The following is an 18,483-nucleotide window of genomic DNA, read 5'->3' on the forward strand; positions in this document are numbered from 1 at the left end:
GTGCCCAACTAACGAGCGTGTTCTTTCTGGGCTTCAGTTTGCTTACGCGTTAAATGATTTCTCCAATCTATTCCAGTTCTACGATTGGAAAGTAGAAAATTCTTATACCCTTTAAGCCAATTGGAAGCTAGTGGCCTACCCTGTTAAATAAAAGGTGACACTTCCTGTAAGAGAAAATGATGTCTGGGACTGATGTACTATTTAAACCAGCTTTTTTTCTTCCCAATCACCAAATATTTCCTTCATTAAATAAGTATCATAAGTGCTTTATTAAACATGTAAATACATATTAACTTGTTTTTTTCCCCCCAAAGAATCATTTAGCAATATATTTAACTAAAGTGCCACAGAAGTTACAGAGAGCATGACTCAGGGTTTAACTCTAGGGAAAGCTCATTTCTAATTTCTGTTCAGGGTTGCATATCATCTTACTCCACCCTCCACTTCTTACTACTTCCCTACATTAAATCAGCAGTCTACCTGTGCTCTGGGTCTGCCTGCTTTTAAGCTTGGCCCACGCTGGGTGTAGCTCTTGAAGTGAGCTTTAAAAAATTATTCTAAAGTAAGCTGGGGCGGTTGCCACAGCAACCCACCCTAAAATGAAGAAAGTCTATAGATTAATCTACCCCTCAATATTATTCAACTGTATAGTATCTGTTCTTCAGCCAGAATACTTTCAACACAAACATGATAACTGAACATATAAGTTCAGATATAAAAAATAGTAAGATACAAATTCCAAGAGCATAAAAAAATGTTATATCTTTTTATAGTTACAGTAGAGATGACATACAAAACTTCCCCTGAAATGGATTAATTGTAAAACAGACTTGCAAAGGTATGCCCTGAAAGATGACATGAGAGCTTTAAGCAAAATGGTATAGTATTGCTATATGATAAGTCACCTAATGGTTATGCAAGACTCTATCACTTTTATACATGTTAACATTATAAGTAATTAATGACAAAGAGTTTGTGGCAGTTTTACCTTTATGAATTAACTTTGTGATGGATGATAACAAACGTGAAGCACTTACCACATACACATACAGTCATTTGCCTTCCATTCTTCACTTCATCTCTTCATAGAAGTTACTTCACAGTTTGCAACTCTTCTTTGGCACCTTAAAATGCATAAGTACAAGGTAAATAGTTAAAAAAAATTTTTTAAAGAATGTTGATACCAAAATACATTCAGATTAATTTATTTCTAAAACTTCTAATCTGAACTAACATTAATGTTAATTCTAATTTTAAACCAAATGAACGTGTATTGAATATAAAATAATTAAAATGATCATTAATTGTGATAATACCTATAACCTGTAATATAAACAGTGCCAAATAGTTAAATTTCAAAAATTCTTTAGGTACGGCCTCAGTCCATGCACAGTATACACCATATGGACTGCTTGTGATTGAGAATCTGCAATATAAAAAGGATTTGTTATTCCAAGCCAAGGTTTAATCATATCCTTTATCTCATATCTAAAGATCCTATATTTATCTTTATTTTTGTATATTTTAATACCTGATGAAGAATTACAAGGAAGAAAGTCAAATCCATATTTCAAGCTAACAAAATTTGTCTAGTTGGGATACTGAAGTTGCAACTAAAGTTGCTGAAAGGGCTTTTTTATATGCTTAAAAGCCAATTTTAATACTTTGGGATTAAGGATGTGAATTCAGTACACTTAATGAATTCTATTACCAATAATACCTGATCCTTCCAAGGAGTGTTTAACTGTACTGAGTACAGACAAGAGCTCTTGTGTTCTAGTCTCCGTTTGAAGCCAGCTTTCAATGACTTTGAACACACAAATGGACTTTTCCTTGGTTTCAGAATGGTCTAGTCCTCCCAACCTTGAGACATATCAGACCGTGAAGGTCAATAACCATTTTCCCATTTGTATTAGCAAGAAGACTTTTCATAGTCAAGAGTCATTAAGACTTACAAAGCCTCTATATTTGGGTTGACATTCTTAAGTTTATTTTTATTTTTAAGTTGCTTCACAGTCAAGGAGAAATGAAGAATTTTGGCCACTTTTATTTTAGGGGTGTTAGGTGAGTTTAGTCTTTTAGACTCAGGCCCACAGTGAGTTAGTCTCAACTTGGTAGTCAGTACTACGTGACCTGGTGAATTACCATTCTCCCAGCTCTGCTTGGTTTTACAGTCTATTAAGCAGGAATCATAATACACATCTCCCAGGGCCTTTTCACCTTACAGAAATGCAATCTTCATGAAATAATGTCTGAAAGCTATGTTAAAGCTTTTTAAAATGCCGCTACAAATTACATTTCTTCCTTTTCCTGGATCAGTATGCCCAAATAAGGCTTGATCATTAATTTTCTTGCGAATGTGTAGTTCATTAAAAAGTATCCATATGCATGGCTAAATTTAATAGACTTTACCTTTTATTTACAAAATTGTTAAATGTTCTTCAGAACATTGATTCTAACCCATTTCTTGAAATATCACAGAACCCTTCAATTCAAAGAAAGGATTTTCACACTTCCCCTTTTAACTGTTTTTTCTAGATACCTCTATGTGAGTGCCCTTTAATTTCAAAAGATCTTTACATGGGATCGGGGTAGGCATGGGGGTTAAAAATACCGCCCTGCATTTTGGCGCCCACTCCTTTGTCTGGGAAGAACAAGGCTGGGATTCAGTCCGGACAGCCCCTTTTAAAGACCCAGACCCGGGACGCCTCTCGTTTCAGCAGCTCAGTCCGCTGAGTTATTGACTGCGGGCAGCAGCAGTCCCTCAGGTTGATTTGTGTGGAAAGTGAATCCTCGCTGGCTAGGCGTTCAGCAGAGGCGCAGCAGCCGCAAAGCCAGCCAATTATTGCCGGTCCTCCCCTCTAACACCGCTCTCACCACCTATACCCTCCTTTCTGTGTCGGTCTCCACTTACCCCCACCCACTTTTCCCCGCGCGGACGGAGCTGAGCGGGGGCTCCCTCCCGGGAGCGTGTCTAGAGCTCGGAGGCAGCTGGTAGGGGGTGAGTGCGCCACGTGCGAGCGCCCCAGGCGAGGAGGAAGCGGGCTCTGGCCCTTGTGGGGGCCTGCTGGGCCTGGGCGCGCGGAGGGGAGGCCGAGCTGCCTCGGCGGGGCGTGCACCGGGTGGCGTCTAGAGCGGGGAAGTCACCGCTTGGGAGCGGGTTGGCGGGGGAGGCAAACGGCCGGTGGCTTGGCGAGGAGGCCGCGTGGCGGGCTCCCGGGAACGGAGGAGGACGCAACGGTGGTGGGTGGGTTTTGGAAACGGGCGGTGGCGGCGTCACGGGAGGTGCCCTACTGGTCTGGTGGGGGGACCTGGAGGATATTTACCCTTGGTTGGCGAAAGACGACCCCGCAACTCTGGGCGCAAGCGCCGAGCCACGCACAGAGTGAGCCCACCCACGCACGTGCACAAAGCGCTGGCACGCTGTCGGCGCCCGGCTGCACAGGCGGCCCGAGCGCTCCGCCGCAGCACTTCGCAAGCCTGGGAGAGCGAGGGGGTGGTGCGCGCAGGTCGGGCCGCCGCCCGGGTACAGCGCCAGCCAGCCTGCTTTCTCACCTGGCACACCGGGAGGAAAGGACGGGGGTCCAAGAGCTTGATTTATTAGCCCAAGCTCTCGGGGTGTCCATAGGACTGTTTTAAAAAACCAGCAAATAACCGTTGGCTCTAGCAGTGAAGCTCCCTCAGTGGATATGTACGCATCTTGGCTAGAGAAAGGCCACAAACTACAAGGAGAAATGGGATACGAGGGAGAAAACACAAAAAATCCCCCAAATTTCCTTTCCTCTTCCATCTCTCTTTATTGGTTTGCACGTGAGAACAGTACGGGGATCTCTTGCTAAATTATCAGCACGAAGTGGAAATGCCTGTGCTGTGTTTCTGTCTGTGGAGCTCTGGGAAGATTGGTGCTCCAAAGGCGTAGCGCTGTACCTGGCTGAATAAATCAAAGATGTAGAATGTTTATCTTGTCATGTTCTTGAAGCTATAAGCTGCTACCAATATGGAAGCCCCTGGCCACATTGTGGTTCTTTGAGTTAAATAAACTTAAATAAAATTTAAAATCAGTTCCTCAGATACACTAGTCACATTTCAGGAGCTCAATAGCCACAGGCGGCTAGTGGCTACCTTATCTGACTGCCCGATTTTAACGTTTCCGTCATGACATAGAGTTCTGTTGGCATGTGCTGCTATAGAATTTCAAATGAATATGGTTTAAAAAAGAAAGAACCTGCTTTATGATACCAGTAAATTTTAGGACACTCTTGGCATTTGTATTTCTTGGCACTAGTGTGAAAAGTTGTAAAGTCAGAATTTCAGTATCTTCCTGCTGAAAGAGGTCTTAGGGAACACTTAAGGCAGTAACTAATTTTTTACAAGGAAGGGAAGTTAAGAGATGTGCCCCCAAATCATGACATCAATTTGGAAAGGAGATAAGGTCACCTGACAGGGTATAGTACACTTTGTGCCAGCCCAGGGCAGTTGCCTGGGGTTAGTGAAGCAAATTAACTCTACAGAAAGGTGACCTGACAGAAGATTTTAGACAACAGTTTCCTTTTACAAGAGAAAAATATTTCTTAAGTATTCTTCCAGGAAGAAATTCCATTTAATAAAGAATAAGGTGTATGGGGAATGATGCTATCTCCCAAACTAAAAATTTATTATTGGTAGTGTCTTGGATTTGTATAATGCCTTTTTAAAGAGACTAATTGGTATAATATTGTACTTCTATTTAAAAAATTCTGAGGAAATGGAATTATCCTTTTAAAGTTACAGCTGAAAGCACTCTTAAGGGCAGGGAGGAAAGGTGTTACATAAGGTGAGAATTGTTAGCAAAGCATAATCTTCCTCAAATTCGATGAAGGTGTTATCAGATATATTGATTATGTCTTAGACTGATATCACTAGGGTGGCATTTGACTGGAAAGGTTTATAACATGAACAAAACTTAATTACAAATTACACTATTTGAGACATGAAAGACAACAGAAGACATTATACAGATTTAGAGGCAAAGCACAAACTTTCTAACTTCAATGCTTTGGTTGGTTGGTTGGTTTTGCCATGATTATCCCCTATATTTCTTATTGCTATTTCGGGGTGAAATGTTGGTATTAATTCTGGCCATTTATGGTAATTAGCTTTTAAGTTAACCCTTAGGGAAGGACCCCTAAGTGTTCAGATAAGAGTACTCATGAATGATAAATAATTTTTAAAACAAGAAAGTGTTTTTTAAAGCTTGAATTTCTCCTGAGCTGATGCATATTTGAATTAATGTCTTATTTCTCTTACAGATTTACCATTTGCATGTGGTTCATGGTAGAAAGCATTCTTCCCATTTTCCCTGAAATCTGATAGCCTAAGAGAAAATCTTTTAAATTCTTCAAGTGCTTGCAGTGTACTAGAAACCTCAACCTCTCCGTGGCTGACTAATGAAAGGCTAGTCTGACTAGGGAGAATCTATGTGATCAAAAGCCAGTTGGGTCTATCCCGTGGTAACTGTATGGTTATGCACAACTTACTGAACTTCCCTTTGGCCTCAGCTTCCTCATGGATAAAATGTGGAACATAAAGTGCCTACCCTCAAAACTTTGTTATGAGGATTCAACGAGCTATTCAGTGTGAAGCGCAGAGCTAGGAAAGTGGTAAACTGCAGTAAAAGTTAGCCATTCTTATTCTCCTGCAAAGGATTTCTACTTCTCCATCATTAAGTTCCATCTTCACCCATACTGGGCTGTCACAGTAGAAAAAGTTGGAGAAGTAGGTTGTAAGAGAAGTGGGGATTAGTTCTGGATGAGATCTGTTTGTGAGTTTTACCTTCAAGAGATAGAGACCTCTTTAATCCTAAAATTTCCTGACTCAGTGGCTATAGGTTGCCTTATTTCCCTTTTACAGGAATGGTGCCTCTTGGATACTTTTGGGCTTCCTTTATCTTTATTTATTTGTTTTCCTGAGGTATGCTTCCTTATACTTGTTAGCTGCTTGGTTGTTGAAAAGGCGCTGGAAACTCCACGTCCATCCTCTTTTCACCCTGGTTGACCTTTTTATGCTGTTGTCAGCCAAGAAGACATTGATATCTTTGGTCTCCTGCTAGCTTGAATTCTTTAGGGCAGAGCTTGCTCAGATTATCTCCTGATGTCATTCCAAATGTCTGATGGCCATCTATGGCAACGGGGCTCAGCAGAGGCCTGCTGGGAAGGGGGGAACTACTAGAAGTAGTTCTGTGTTGGACACATAATCAACTTTACAGCTATGTCTAGGAGACTGTTTGCCACTTCTTGAAAAACAGAAACCATGGCATTTTGCATTTTTTTGTTTATTTAATAAGTCCCACTTGGGATGTGTATGATTCCTGTTGATGTCATGATAGGTATAAATATGGACTACAGGAAAAAAACAGACTCAAAGATCGTTAATAAGCCTTTTATATGTGGTGTTCATGTTAGCTCTCCTCACTAAGAACACCAAGTTAAGACAAAAGATTCTTGAAAGGAGAAAATAAAGCTACCACATTACCTTGTTTCCTCTCTCTAGGTAATTTTCCAGATGATGGTTTTTTACTTAGCTGAGAACTTAAAAATTATTTCTAAAATATTTCATTTATAAGCTAAAATTTTAAACCAAACAAAACAATATAAAATTTTATTTTTTCAAAAAGGCAAGATCACGCATAGATTTATATGCTTCCAATACTCACTAGATTTAAAAACAAGGAGATAAATAATTATATCTATATTCTAATTTACTAGGTAGAGAGAGAATTAATTTTCATTATCTGGGATAAAGTCTATCTAAATTATTTTGGAATATGATGAGAACTAAAAGTAAAATGCCATAAAACTTTAAAATTTAAGTCAGTGATTAAAACCAGTTTGTTTTACCAGTAGACACTAGTTCATTGCGTCAAAGACCCAAACCAAAGAGGTCTGATTTCTTATAGAAGGTTTTTAAAATAAATTGTAGCTAAATATTTCTATATAAATAATATTCATATTATTAATACAAATATATTTGCAGTATATGTGCGAAAATAACACTATCTTATTAGAATGTGGGTTGAAATAAGTAAGTTCAGAGTGCGTAATATTTAATGGCCACTCACTACTTATCAGTGTTAGATTAATACTGTATTAACTGCTTTATAAGCTTTATTTCTTTTTATCTAAACAACAACGTTTTAGAAGGTACTGTTCTCTCCATTTTATATAGGTTTAAAACGGAAATTTAGAGAGGTAACATTACCTGCCCCAGGTCACATAGCTCTTAAGTGCCAAAGGATGTGAAACTATGTTGCTTTGTTTCCAATAGATGCCTTTAGCTACAATGCTATACTGATTCATTATACTCATAATAAACTTTGCTCACTTACAGGCATGATGAGAGCAGGAGATGATATAATCGATATTTTTTCCCCACCAGAAAAAGATTTCACAAATATGTGTCTAACCCTGTGTCATCCTCTTCAAGGTAGATGCTTTAGGAGGTTATTTGCTTATTTCAGTAATGACGTCTTTGCATTTAAGTCTCAACAGAAATATCCTTAGGAATTTGCTCTGCAATCTTAACAGTCTGATTGTTGGCAAATCATTATCATTAAGGATGAATTTGTTGCTAAAACTAAATCCAAACCAAATGTAATGAACAAGGTGCTTGTTAGAAACTATGATGTGATTATAAAGCAGCAGATTATTTGATATCTGCCTCATAAATTGACACTAATCGCAGATACAAAAGGGAAATTTCAAGGGTGTCCCTAATATGAATGTGGTGTAGCCTTTAAGGAGACATTTTAGTGACTAACACTCATGAAAGGTCTGATCACTTAAAAAAGAATCAGTTTCACTAATGAAAAGTTGTGCATCATTGTATGAACATTGTGGGAAATACCCTTCCAGAGAATGTACAACAGACAGGAAAGAGTAAATCAGAGACCCTGGGTTAAAATCCAGTCTCAGATGCTTAATAACTGTTTGACCTTAATTTTCTAAATGTCCTCATTGTAAAATGGGGAAAGTGGCAGAACCTCCCCTGGATGATAATTTTGCTGACAGAAGGACATGAAATTGTATTTGTGTAGCCGCTTAGTGCTTGGCATGTAGAAAATGCTCAATAAATGTTAGCTATCATTATACTATTTCATTTTCGAGGGCTATCACATATTCTTGAAAAACATCTCAACGTCAGTTATCTAACAAATTTTAGAAGCTGACTTCTTTTCTATCAGCTTTCATGTTTCAAAGCAGTTTTATTTCATATTAGAGCATTTCATATTTGAAATAAATATAAAACATTTAAGACAGTATGTTGATCAAACCAATATACATTATATCAAGAAGTCTTATGTTTTGGGGTGACCAATTTATATTATCCTCGTCAGTGTTCCATATAACATTCTTCTCAGAGAATTTTTTTTTGTATTCATATTTGGTTTTATCAGACTTATGAAAATAATTATATATCCATTTGCCCAGAATAAGGCTACATCAGACATCTTCTAAATTGATTACATAATCTTACTCTTAAATCGAAGGAAACTTAGCATAAATGTAAATTAGTGGCTTCCTATTAAATCTGAGTTTTTAAGTCCTTTCAAATCAACATTATCTGTGTGGTAAGGCTGCTGAGGCTTGTCTTTGTGTCGCCATCTTCCCTCTACTCACCTTCAGCTTGTCCTCCTTTCACTCTGGCATGCTCTACTCACCCAGCAGCAATTCTTAAAATCAGTAATAGCTCTTTATTGAGCATGGCCTTTCCCTGATGTGACCCACAAGGTCCTTTCCTTCCTCAGAAGTCTCTTTACGTTCCAGAATTCTCTTGGACTGTGTTCTACCAGAGGAGACAGGCACTCCAACCCCATTTACTTAGTGATGCAGTAGAAACATGTTACTCCTTTCAATGAACTTCTCTTCAAAAGTTTTCTGAATCCAAAGGAGTATCTGTGATTACACAGATTCCACAAATTCCCTGCTGTGTTGGTCAGGAGATGCTTTGGGGAGGAGACTCTCAGTATGTCTCAGCTCCCTCCTGCCCGCTGCCATTTCAGTTGCTGACATAGGTATGTCCTGGGTGCAAATCAGTGGGAAGCCTGGCTCTTACTTGAGGAAGAAATTTTATTGTTTTTGAAAAGGTTGGGATTGGAAAACGTGTTCTCTATCAGCAAAATATCCTGATCCTTGAAAAATTGTCCACTTATTATTTAGAAAAAATTGGTGCTCTTTAGTACCTGTTGTTCTGGTCACCTTTTCTGTTCCCTCTTTGCATAAGAGGCACACAGTTACTGCAGGTCCCGTGGGCCACAGCCTACTGGGTTGTCACTTGGTCTTACTCTGTGAGCACTCTCTTCTGTCCCCACTCCAAAAGCCACCAGAGGTGTAATTAGTGATTATTCTTCCAGAAACATCTTGAAGGGGGTATAAGAACCCTGTGATGAGAATAGTGTTGCTACCTGGATGAGGGAAGAATTTGGAAGGGCTGGGGAGAGATACAAGCTTGGAGGGAAAAATGCATTCTGCCCTTTATCTCCTCTGTGAAACCACTGATAAAGCATCTTGCTATGTGCAAAGATGGGGCACATAAATATTTTCCAACCTTGTATAGCATTAAACCTGTAAATATGGAGCATCCATATCAAATGGAATCACTTTATTCAGAAATGAAGAAATACGATTCTAAGTAAATTTGAACACCACTTAAAAAGGGATTGCATTCTACAATTTTTCTGTTCCTTTTGACCCCTTCAGAAATAGTTAAATAGCTCATCAATAGATTTACTCCCATCTTTTCCATTTCCTTCCTCTTCCCCTTCTTTCGTCTTTCCTTCATCTTTTCTGCTCCATCTCTTTCCTTTCAGCTGTAAATCTTTTATTTTCGGTTGTAAACTCAGCAAAGCCCCCCTACCCCCAACACAACTGGTTATTAACAATTAATCAGATTTTTCTTCATTGCTTTGGAAAGCTACATTTTTTGTTTCACAACCATAGGGTTTCATTAATGATATTTTTCTATTTCTCTGAATCACTTCCAAATAAAATACCACTAACAAAGGAGCTTACTTCTAAACAATCGATGATGTATACAATATGGTCATAGAAGAGTTTCTATGATTATTTTTGTTATTAATCACTATAATTACTCTTTGATTACAATGGTGGTTAACTCACAGTGAATAAAGCACATGCTTGCCTTGTTTATCTAGTATTTGCGAACGATTTGTGTTCATCCATCCACACATTCTCACCTCACCTTATGCAGCTGTGAGACTCTAGTTTGTGTAGCCTATGGCCACAAAAATGACTTGCACATGGGAGACTAAAGCCTGTGGTTTCCTTACATTATCACTAGGCTGTAACCTCTTAAACTCCATAGGTCAGTGATGACTAATTGAGTATTCCAAAACTTGAATGTGTATGCATGCATACTTAAAATAAGCACTGTCTGTGCTGTTTTTTCATGACTTGCCTGAAGAGTCAGTTCAAGCCATTCTTCAGATTTCAAGCTATACTATCTAGTGCCTGAAACTTAAGTAGAACTTGAGAATGATTTTTGGCTTATCACTAGTGTTGGGTGAACCTTATCATTTGCCAATCCACATGCAAATAAGTAAAATAAATAAACTACTTAAGCACAGTTATATCAGACAGTAAGTAACAGTGGACATGTAACATCTATAGCTGTATCCACACGTTTGCTTTGATCTTTCAGGACCTGAGATCCCTAAGTTCCAGTTTCTTGCTACTGTAGAGCAGAACTGACCTCTTTTTTTATTTTTTTAGCATCTTTATTGGAGTATAATTGCTTTACAATGGTGTGTTAGTTTCTGCTTTATAACAAAGTGAATCAGCTATACATATACATATATCCCCAAATCTCTTCCCTCTTGCATCTCCCTCCTTCCCACCCTCCCTAACCCACCCCTCTAGGTGGTCACAAAGCACCGAGCCGATCTCCCTGTGCTATGCGGCTGCTTCCCACTAGCTATCTATTTTACATTTGGTAGTGTATATATGTCCATGCCACTCTCTCACTTTGTCCCAGCTTACCCTTCCCCCTCCCCGTGTCCTCAAGTCCATTCTCTAGTAGGTCTGCATCTTTATTCCCATCTTGCCCCTAGGTTCTTCATGAACTTTTTTTTTTTTTTAGATTCCATATATATGTGTTAGCATACGGTATTTGTTTTTCTCTTTCTGACTTAACTTCAATTCTGTATGACAGTCTCTAGGTCCATCCACCTCACCACAAATAACTCAGTTTTGTTCCCTAAAAATATGGAACGCTTCACGAATTTGTGTGTCATCCTTGCGCAGGGGCCATGCTAATCTTCTCTGTATTGTTCCAATTTTAGTATATGTGCTGCCGAAGCGAGCACCAGAACTATCCTCTTAAAGAAGAGAAGGCTCTAGTGAGGACTGAACAATTGAGCACAGAGAACAGTTTATCAGAGTGCCCGTATTTCTGGGCCCCACTGCAGGCCCGCTGAGCCTCAGCCTCTGGAACCTGCATTTTAACTAGCTTCTCCGCTGTCTCTTAATGTACATTTTGTTTGCAAACCAGTGCCTTAATGTAGGGGTAAGCGTAAAATCTGTGAAGTCCTAATTCCATAACCTTCCCTTTTCTCCATTATTCGTTCCTGTTCTCCCAACTCATCTTAACAAGTTTTATGGAGCTTTTAAGTTAGTGAATGCCTTTCAAAATAGTAAGAATGAGAGTTCAAAATGGTACAAATTTTTCCATTGCCTGTCTTGGTTCATATTATAAACAAGCGAAAAAATACGTGTCACATATACTCTGCCCATGGTAATTAGAAAACTGATTAAGCAGTGTGAGGACCTAATTCTCTTAAATTTCTGTACACTTCTTCATCTTCACTTATCTAAGGGGTAGTGCTTATCTTTTCTTGGGTGGAATATGCTCCTTGGATTCCAGAATCTCGGCAAAACCTGTAAAATGAGCTTTGGATCCAGGAACCTCTACCTTTAGTGACAACTGGCCTACAAACACGTGCATGCTTCAGTGACTGCCAGCTGCTGTGAGCCTAGATTCCCTAAACCCAGGACTAGCGTTGTTCTTGGTCACTTAAAAGATGTGACTTTTCACGAAAGAGGCGTTCAATCAATACAAATGTTCCTTATGTCCTTGTAATTACCTCTGTCTGCAGAGTAATTACTAGGCATGAGGGGCCTTTACAACACAGGCATCCCAGGCAACACAGGGATCCACCTTCCCAGCCTTTTAACCTCTCTCCATACCCAGCTGCTTCCATTAACCTCTCTGGGATCCAGATATTTATAACACTTCAGATTAGGGGTTCTCTGCCACGCCTTTTTCTTGTACCAATGTTTTTCTGACGCGAACAAACATATTCACATGCTGGCTTGCGGCAGTGAGTATAGTGAATGTTTTTTTGGTTAAGAAAAAGTCTCCCTACTGTATAGCACAGGGAACTATGTTCAATATCTTGTAGTAACTTATAATGGAAAAGAATCTGAAAAAGAATATATATGTATGTATAACTGAATCACTTTGCTGTACACCTGTAACACAACATTGTAAGTCAACTATACTTCAATAAAAAAAATTTTCAAGTCTCCCATTTCATAAAACTGAAAACATTAAATGACCATTAAGTCCTTTGTATCAGCTCAGCCTTATAGAATACACTGAAAAGTTCAAAGCTATGAGTGATATCATTTTGAGGCTAAGACCTTTCATGTTCCATTTACCCAAGTGGGAAAAATATGGCCAGCTGGACAGTAGTGTATTACAAAGTGATTTTGTTTTGCCTGCTGATTTCATAGGTTAATACTGGTGTTTTAATTATTTGGAATGCTGACATGGTGGGCTACTTACAGCAATAGGGAGAGGGCAGGGCATGCCGTTGCAGGCAGAATCCCACCAGTATGTCCTAGAATCCTTTTGGGACTTCACTCCCAGCAGAGGAAACCCCTTCTATTGGATAACTAAAACTTCCTTTCCTATGATTTACACACAGCCCAGCAAAGAGTCTCATCTATTCAGTAGCCTCACAGAGGTTACATGAGTTGTTTCCAGTTACAAGATGACTTAAGTAGTGAAACAGAGACTGCAGTTTAGCTGCCTACTTCTGCTCTGGTGCTCTTTGGACAGCAGTCTTCAGCTCTAAGGAGATAACATTTATGATCCTTCAAAGGCAGACGAGGAACAAGTCATTCACTTTCACTAACACCCCTTTGAGATGCAGGGAGATGACTGAATTTATGTGAAAGTCTTGTGATTTTGCATATTTTGCTACGACACCTCTGTCTTTCCCAGTTGTTAGAAATGGATATTATTGTACTGATTATTTTGCTTGCAATTGATTTGCATACTGTTATTGCATATTGTTAAATGGTTTGCTGATTAATGACTAATGTTGATTTGGACTAAATGTAATAGAATAAGCAAATTCATTTGTAAATTTAGATATATAATTTAGTTGCTAAATGGTATCATAGAGCTGTTGGAGATTATTTTAGATGAATTCCTTGCAGGGAAACCCTGCCCACATTTTCTTCCCGTATCCTATATCAATGTTTTAAGCTCCCCACTCCTTTTTAAAAGGATTCATTTCCAAGTCTGGATTTTAAGCAAACACTTCTCAAAGGCAAATATTTCTCCAAAGCCCAGGGTTAATATAAATTACTTTAAATTCAGAACGTGGTAGATATCTCCTAAACAATTTCTTTTCTGAAGGGTCTGAAAAAATTTGAATATATTTTCATGACCTTGAATCAGTGTGTTGTACAGCATTATCAACAAATTATAGCAATATAAATTTTTATTAATAAAAGTAATAATTATATGAATAAGTATCAGATACTTATATCAATACAGGATTATTGAGTTATAGAATTTCTTAGCTGTTAGGAAACACTTGCTGATGAAGCCTCTGGGGTCCAGAGAGCTTTAGTAATTAATACACATACATGCACAAGTTAGTTCGTTGTTGAGTCAGTTATGTGAAGGTTTAATATATTCTGCACTTCAGTATTATACATATGCTTATACTTCGGTATATTTGGTATTTTTAATCATCCCCTAATATATAAAAAAAATTTCAACCTGACTTTTCATTTCTGCATTCATCTTCTAAACATATATGCTGCCATTGATCATATTTTATTTCTGCTACTTCATAGGCACCATAAATATTTTCAGTTTGGAAATCAGTTTAAATGGTAAAGAGAAACTAAAGAAGAATTTATACCATAGACAGTTTAACGTATTTTTGCTCTTTGTTAAAACTACATTTTAATATGCTCTGATAAAATTGTATCTCTCTACTAAGGTATTAAATTTGGTAACTGAAAATGGTTCTCCAAAGAAATGTAACTCACATTAATTTTCCATGTGCTCTTTTTTACTTATAGTTTTACAGTCCACACGTTTTAAGTCTAACAGAAAAAACAATCATGAAGTTGTGAGACAGTTCCAAGTCTGCATCTACATCCTCAGGTTGGTGCCCTTGGGTAAATATCATTTTTGTGCTTCTGTTTCATTTTCTTTAAAATGAGTAGTTGAAAGCTTCAAAGACTCTTTCAAAGATTCCATGAGCTTAAAAGGAGATTTGATTGAAAGAAATGTGTGGCCATCATTACCTGGCTGCTCAGTATTTTCATGGACACATACTTGTTACTTACATATGAAGTTTCCTTAAGGAAATTAACTTTGTAGGTGTGATATATGGACATTGAGAGAAATGGGATAAATAAGAAAAAGAAGGGGAAACAAGTTAGTGACAAAGGAGCCATGGTAGGCAGTTAAAATGATTCCTCTTTTACCTCTTTATATCTACAGTCTAGTTATTCCTATTTGAAAACCTACTGGCACCAGGTATTATCAACAAGGATGAGTAATATGTAATTTTTATCTTTACTGGGTTACATTTGGCCCACAGACAGTTGACAGCTGTCAGTCAGGTGGCTGGTCAATGAGGAGATACATATAAAGCTGCCAAAATATTTTTGTTTCTTTAAATACTTACAAGTAAACCATTTTAGCTGGAAACTTCTTTGTCCTGAAATTAAATAGATTGATATTCAGAATAAAATTTATTGAAGTTAGTTGCGGGGAGAACCAAGATTTTCCCTATGAATATACAAGGTAAACAAAATGGTTTTCAAATGTCTTTCTGAAAGGGGAGAATAATTAATTTGTCTCCACTATAAGCTGTCCTTAAGATATGAAGATGTATTGCAAATAATGCTTAAGGTGCATGTGTTTTACAATTAAACTTTTAGTCATTGCAACTTTAAGCCAAGTTTCTAACTAAGGCTTATTAAAAGAAACCATTCCCATACATTGCGGTCGTTGGCATAGGTATTTTACTGACCTGAAAGTTGAAAGTTTATCAGAAAGGACAAACATGTAGTCGCATGTCAAACTAGGAGTTAAAGCTTTTTCTCATAAGTAAAAGAAAATATCATAGAATTTTAGATTAAGCCAACAATTTAGGGCAGGGTTAAAATTATAAATTTTAGTTATTTAGAAAAATTTGGGCTATACCTAACTGTTTCTAATAGGTTCAGTCACACTTAAATAATTCACAAGAGTCATAAAAAATAATTTGGAAGAAGCTTTTGTGTTATTTATACTTAGTGTTAATGACAAACAGTATTTATAATTATAGCCAATTGTATTGCACACAAAAACTTAAATGTAATTTCGAAGTTGACTTAAAAGTGTATGTTCAGTTTTGCAGTACTTAGTCATCTTTAAAATCGAGTACTTTGATTCTTTCAGAATATAGTATTTAACAGACCAGGTAAGTAAAAAAAATTATGAAGTGCATGGAATACATATTCATTCTTTAAGAGACTAATGAAGTTATCTAAAAATTTCAGTGGCCATGGTTACTCAGGTGCCAGAATCAATATGACGAAGATGACAAAATATCACATAAAAATAGCAGTTTGAAACTACAATAAGTATACTCCTTTTTAAAAAATAAAATATGCTTTAATCTTCTGAACCATATTCTACATGTCATAATTTTAATGAAAATCAGATTTGAGTTTTGAGGTTTCAAAATATGGCTTCATTAAAATGTAGATAAGATTGTGTTTTAAAAATATTAGATTTTTTTGGTGGGGTGGATAATTTCTGGTCACTTTTTAAACCACAAATATTTCATAATTTTAAACAGCAATTAGGTTAGTCTGAAAGAGTATGATACATATAAATTTGTGACATATCTGTGTCATCATTGATGCGAAAATTGTTTTAGATAACAGTGGTCATTAAAAAAAATCAGATCTTATTATTTTCCCACTATGCGACAATGTGTTAAGCATGTAGATTGAAGATTATTTATGGGATTGTCTGAATAAAACAGTTGCCTCATAGTGTTAATTTATATTGGTAGGAACGTTTCTCTTCTTAAGCACCAGTTTTGCCCCCCACAGCCAAGAAAATTGATTTTATGCATAATAATTTATAGCATTCTTGATCGATGTATGTTGCGCATCCTTTACATTCATTAGTCCATGTTACTTGTGAATATGGATTTTGGTTATTAAAATGGTTTCATATGTTTACTATGTATAGTCCCTAGCTTTAAGCTCCCTACTTGCTTAAATGTTTTCAATTTGCTATAATACAACAATTTGTAGAGAAATGCTGTGAAGCATAGTTAAAAGAATGAGTCCTTGAAATAGAATCACTTTTTAAAAATATGTCCTAACATGTGGTCTCATTTTTCCATATTTTGCATTAATTGAAATCCTATTCTGAAAAAAGTAATTTTGCCTAAACTTTTGAATTCACAAAATAAAAATACCAATTATATAAATGTTCTAATTTTGGAAATCAATGACGTAAAAACATGCTTTAGTAGTGTTTATTGTTTATTCTGAAAATTTTTCTCTGAAGAAACTCTTTGTAACAAGAAAACGTTGCCACTTCTAATTATTAAATATTCTGTGCAATACATGTTTTAAAATTGTATTAAAAATAAAATTAATTTCATATTCTCTCTAATCATATTCCTGTCACATGTATGCATAAAAAATTCTAGCCCATGAAACTTTTGAAAAGAGCATGTACCATTTCACATTTTTACTTGGAGAAATATTGAAAAATAACATTTTATTTAGATTATGACAGAATTAGATAAAAAGGAGATGAAATGATATTTGTATATTTATTTGAATAGTCTAGTATCATATATATAATTAATTCTTCATCTTTCAGATACTGAAGATAGTAATGAAAGAGACCAACATTTAAAATATGAAGCATTTTCTTTTAAAAAAACTTTTTTTTTTTCCACTCTAAAAAGTTGTCAAATGGTAACAGCCCTACTTTCTACACCAGGAAAACCCACTGTTGAGTTAGTTGGCTCTGATTCCAATGGTCTCATCAGCTTTCTGAATGTAGGTACCTCAGCAGTGCCTCTTCCAAGATAACAAAATCAACTTTTAGAGATTAAAAAGTATATTTTGGCAATTGAAACTCACCAGCGCCTTTCTGCTTCTCCAGGAAGTTGTACCCGTCAGCACCTGCTGAGGGCTTTGTTGTCCAAACTCTGACAGGTAAAAAAATTCCTGTAGAATAAAGCCAGACCAGCTGGCTTTGAAGAGAAACCCCCAGTTTGGGCTTCCTTTGCCTCCTCTCCTTTTCTATGAAGACCCAGGCTTTCCCCCCTTGATCGTCAAGCCGTAAGATGCGTGATCCCTGTGCACAAGTGTCTGGCAGGCCAAGGTGCACCTGTTCCTGTCACTCTGGAGTAAATTTAGCTGCAAAGGTATCACTGACAACCAGACCTTTGTCAGTGCTGGCAAAAGAACACAGACTTGCTTTCCTCTCCTCCCCCCTTACTAGCCCCTTCGCTGCTAGTTCAAATGGAAAATATCAAATCGGAAGTCTATCCAAAAATCATTCCTGAAAAATGAGATTGCTTTCATATGGTAAAAAGTAAGTTTCTTATTTCACACAGACTTTAAAATTACATGTCCAAGAATGATCTTGGAAGAAGACGAGTTTTTGTTCAGTTAATTGTGGCTGGAAACTTTTTAATGGAAACATAACACACATTTACTTCATTTCAGGTTATTAAATTGTGTTCAGCATTAAAGTTAGTTGCCATTCTTTGCTGTAGCTCATTTGTTCTTTTTGATCCAAAGATATATTAGAAGGTTAAAACTCATCACATAGGGGGGATTAATCATGCTACCAAAATTAGAAAGCATGTAGTTCTGAGAGACTGAATGTCAAAATTGTATGCTCATAGCACTTAAACCATTGGGAATCTGGGATCCCACTACGACATTTAAAATGGCAGCTAATGTCTGTGGCAACCTGGGTGTTTAGGAGCGGGCTAAAGCTAGAGTTCTCTTACTCTGTGATTACGGTAAGGACATTTATCATTTATGTGAATTTTTTAGATTAATTTCCTTATTGATGCTTTGAGAGCAATTCCTCTTGAAGGAAAAGAGAGAGTCAGGCAGTGTTCATTGATACATCTGACATAAATAT

The 18,483-nt window shown here is 37.1% G+C and overlaps 1 protein-coding gene and 1 non-coding gene across 2 annotated transcripts in view; both read right to left on the reverse strand.

Annotated features, from left to right (window-relative positions):
• Positions 1-17,601, reverse strand: part of MEF2C (myocyte enhancer factor 2C) — a 166,884-nt gene extending 149,283 nt beyond the window's left edge. Inside the window, exons 1-2 of the mRNA XM_065874014.1 lie at positions 17,466-17,601; positions 1,038-1,124 (exon numbers count right to left, since the gene is read on the reverse strand). The gene's annotated coding sequence lies outside the window, so the exon portion shown is untranslated. The remainder of the gene's footprint in view (positions 1-1,037; positions 1,125-17,465) is intronic.
• On the reverse strand, positions 11,253-11,359 carry LOC136121808 (U6 spliceosomal RNA). Its single transcript, XR_010655810.1, has one exon. It is a non-coding gene; the product is annotated as a U6 spliceosomal RNA (small nuclear RNA).
• Positions 17,602-18,483: the final 882 nt, after the last annotated feature.

The sequence above is a fragment of the Phocoena phocoena genome, chromosome 3 (assembly GCF_963924675.1).
Source record: "Phocoena phocoena chromosome 3, mPhoPho1.1, whole genome shotgun sequence".
In the NCBI taxonomy this organism is placed as follows: Eukaryota; Metazoa; Chordata; class Mammalia; order Artiodactyla; family Phocoenidae; genus Phocoena; species Phocoena phocoena.